This window comes from Colobus angolensis, unplaced genomic scaffold (assembly GCF_000951035.1).
Source record: "Colobus angolensis palliatus isolate OR3802 unplaced genomic scaffold, Cang.pa_1.0 Scaffold75, whole genome shotgun sequence".
Taxonomy (NCBI): Eukaryota; Metazoa; Chordata; class Mammalia; order Primates; family Cercopithecidae; genus Colobus; species Colobus angolensis.
In genome coordinates this window covers 2,073,870-2,078,219 of record NW_012121265.1, presented here as the reverse complement: position 1 = coordinate 2,078,219, position 4,350 = coordinate 2,073,870, and positions in this window count along the sequence as shown.

Below are 4,350 nucleotides of genomic sequence, written 5' to 3'. Positions count from 1 at the left end.
CTACAATACTTGTAACTGATTTTCATTTGCCACTCGTTCTTTCTTTTTTGTTCTCCATTCTTTTCTGACTTCTCTAGTTTTAATTTAGTGTTTTATATGGTCCTACCTTCTCTTAGCATATCATTTATACTTCTTTTGGCAAAAATGTGGAGAAACTAACCCTCATACAGTGCTAACAGGAATATAAAAGGAGGCAGACATTATGGAAAAGGTCAGCAAGTCCTCAAAAAGTTAAACAAAAGTTAAACACAGAATTATCATATGACTCAGAAATTCCATTCCTAGGTGTATACTCAAAAGAATTGAAAACAGGGACTCAAATGGATACGTGGACAGCAATGTTCACAAGAGCATTATTTATGTTAGCTTAAAGGTGGACACAACCCAAGTATCCATCAATATATGAGTGGATAAACAAAATGTGGCATATACACATGATGGAATATTATTTGCCATAAAAAGGAATGAAGTTCTTATACATGCTGCAACATGAATGGGCCCTGAAACATTATACTAAGTGAAATAAGCCAGACACAAATGATCAACTATAGTATGATTCAATTTATTTGAAATATCTAGAACAGGCAAATTTATAGAGATATGAAATAGATTAAAGATTACCAACGTTACCAGGGTCTGGATAGAGGAAGAAACAGGGAGTTATTGCTTAATGGGTACAATAAGCAATAGTTTTAGTTGTCTGGAGTGATGAAGAATCTCTGTAAACAGATAATGGTGACAATTATACATTATGAATGTACTTAATGTCACTGAATTGTATACTTTAAATGGCTGAAATGGTAAATTTTATGTTATGTGTATTTTAAAACATTTTTTAAAATGCATAAGGAAAGGGGAGTAACCCTACCAGGTATAAAGATTTCACACACAAAAAATGTTAATAATTAAAGATGGCATGTTGTTGGATCAGAGTTAGACAAACTGACTATTAACAGAGAATAGAAAGCCTCCAAATAGATACATTTATTTACATTTGGTACAGGACAGAGATGACAGGGCAGAAAAAAGAGTGACTATTTGATAAACGGAGTTAGTTATACACATACAAAAAGGAAAAACGGATCTTTATTTCACATCATACATAGAAATCAACAAAAAGTAGATTAAGATTTTAATGTAAAGTAAAACTTTAAAAAATATTTGTGACATACAGGAAAGGATTTCTTAAACAAGACAATATGAGTCAAAGCATAATGATTAATACAACTGATTACATTAAAACTAAAAATGTCTACTCAGCAAAAGGCAGCTTAAAGAAAGCAAAAAGACAAACTACAAAATCGGAGAATATTTTTTGCAATGTATTTAAATGCAACAGACAAGTATCCTAAATATACAAAATCTTGACTGGGTATAGTCCTGACACTTTGGGAGGCCGAGGCAGGAGGACTGCTTGAGACCAGGAGCTTGAGACCACCTGGGCACAAAACAAGATCTCATCTCTACTAAAAGTGTAAAAATTAGCCAGGCATGGTGGCATGCATCTGTAGTCCCAGCTACTCAGAAGGCTGAGGCAGGAGGAAACAAAACAAAACAAAATAACAGGTCAAGTGTTAAAGAACACAGTCAGTTCTGCTGTATTGTTTGTTGTGAAAAATATGAATGTGCTCCAGTGTAACTAATATATTAAAGACTAATATATTGAAGAATTTGTGCATAATGTGCATTTTGCATTTGATTACACACAATTTCATCCCACAAAATTTACTAGATGAATGCAGAAAACTGTACCTGGGTGGACGCACTACACAGGAATACACAAAACAAACCTCTAATATCTACCAGCTACCTCAGTTCACTACAGTGTTTTGAGCCACATTTATCCACATTTAGTACCATTTATTCACAGCTGATTAAAATTTAGAAATGTTTTGTTATAAGGCATTGCCTAAATATTGGTCGAGTTGATTCACATAAAAGCTAGTTTTCGAATTATACCTTCTAACTTCTCCATTTCCCTTTAAGGACACTTTCAGTAGGGCCCAAAAGGTTAGAAATATGCATGAAAATATCAGGGTGTCCATTAGAAAAAGAACCTGGAATTATAGCTAGAAGGGAAGAAGCTGCTGAGTCATTCCCAGGAGAATGATGAACTACCAACTTTCAGAGATGCAATTTCCTTCTCCCTCCTTTGTCAATTTCACGGCCACCCATTAAAAAGTCAAAATGTCTGTACTCAGCAAATCCTCCAATACAGGTGTAAGGGGGCAGCACCTGCAATGTATAGGCTATTTACTCTGTAAGAATTCTGTGTGTGGCATTGCTACTTGTGGCTCTGGAAAAAGTCTTTGATCAAATTCACTCAGGTACTAACTTGCCTTAGGTCTGCCACTAAAATATAGATGCCTAAGTTCTTTTAGGCACATTTCCTAGACCACACACACATCAGGGGTCTTGTCTGGGGCACTTTCAATGAAGCATACAAAAGTAGCTCCTAATAGACCATGAACATGTTAAGTACCATGACCCATTCCTTTCTATATCCCTATAACCTGGCACATTATTGATGAGTGCTGGTGGTAAAGGCAAAATAAAGTCCTATCTCTGTCACATTAATAGGGCTGTACAGCCCCACCAACCCATGGTAGGGCTGTACAGACAACAGCCCTATTAGCAACACTTCTAGACAACACACAACTATAGTGAGAAAAAACGGATCAGTGGCTGTTGAGGGTAGGAGAAAGAACTGACTAAACTGGGCACAAGGGAATTTTGAGGGTGACAAAAATGTTCTAATCTTGATTGTGGTGTTGTTTACCTGGTGTGTACATTTTTAAAAAGTCTTGAAACAGTACACTTAAAACTAACAACCTTTATGTAAGTTATATCACTGTAAAAATTTAATAAAAAGTAATGTAGTGTCTAGAAGTGGGGAAAGGGTAGGATAATACTTCAGGAACTTTGTACTGTCTTTAGGAAGCAACAAAAAAATCACCATTTACCTTACAACATACAAAAATTAACTCAAAATGGATCAAAGACCTGAACATGAGACTTAAAACTATAAAACTCTTAAAAGACAACATAGAGCAAAAGCTTCTTGATGCTGGATTTGGCAATGATTTTTTGGACAGGGCATCAAAAGTACAGGCAACAAAAGCAAGAATAAATTGAACTACATCAAGATTAAGAACTTCTGTGCATCAAAGGACAGTATCAACAGAATGAGAAGAAAACCTGCGGAATGGGAGAAAATATTTGCAAATCATATATCTGATAAAATATTAATATTCAGAATATATAAAGAACTCTAAAACTCAACCACAAAAACAAACAAGCTGATTCAAAAATAGGAAAAAGAATTGAATAGACATTTCATTCATTAAGGAACTATTAGGAAAATAAAAATCATTAGGAGAATAAAAATCAAAACCACAATGCAATACCACCTCATACCTCATTAGAATGACTATCAAAAAATACAAAACAAAAAACAAATAGAAAACAACATATGTTGGTGAGGATGTGGAGAAATTAGAACCCTTGTATACTGTTGGCGAGAATGTAAAATAGTGCAGTCACTATGGAAAACAGTACAGTGGTTCTTCAAACAAGATCCTGCAATATCTCTTCTGGGTATAAATCCCAAAGAACTGAAAGCAGAGTCTCAAAGAAATATTTTACACCCACGTTCATGTTCATAGCAGCATTGTTACTAATAGCCAAAAGAAAGCAGCAACCCACATGTCCATCAAGAATGAAATTGTAATATATACACAATGGAATTATTCATCCCTAAAAAGAAAGGAAATTCTGACACGTGCTACAACATGGATGAACCTTAAAGGACATTAAGCTAATTTAAATAAGCCAGTCACAAAAGGACAGATACTGATATCCCACTGATAAAGGTACCTAGAGTAGTCAGATTCATAGAGACAGAAAGTAGAATGTGGTTGTCAGCGGCCAGGGGACAGAAGGATGGGGAGTTGTTGTTTTAACAGGTATGGAGCTTCAATTTTGCAGGATGAAGAAGTTCTGGAGATTAGCTTCACAATAATGTGAACTTAACACTACTAAACTGTACACTTAAAAATGGTTAAGATGGTCAATTTATGTTATGTGTACTTTCCACAATTTAAAATAAAACAAAACAATCACCATTGGGTGGGCTCAAATAAAAGTTAAGAATTCAGAAGGGAGTAAGGGCTGTTTCATATGATTGTACAAGTTGTCTTACACAAGGGTACCTAGCTATGGATTTAAAAGCCGCCCCATCCTCTGTTCTCCAAGCCACACACCCTAATTTGTGAAAACAGAAGAAAAGAAGGAAGGAAGGAAGGAAGGAAGGAAGGAAGGAAGGAAGGAAGGAAGGAAGGAAGGAAGGGA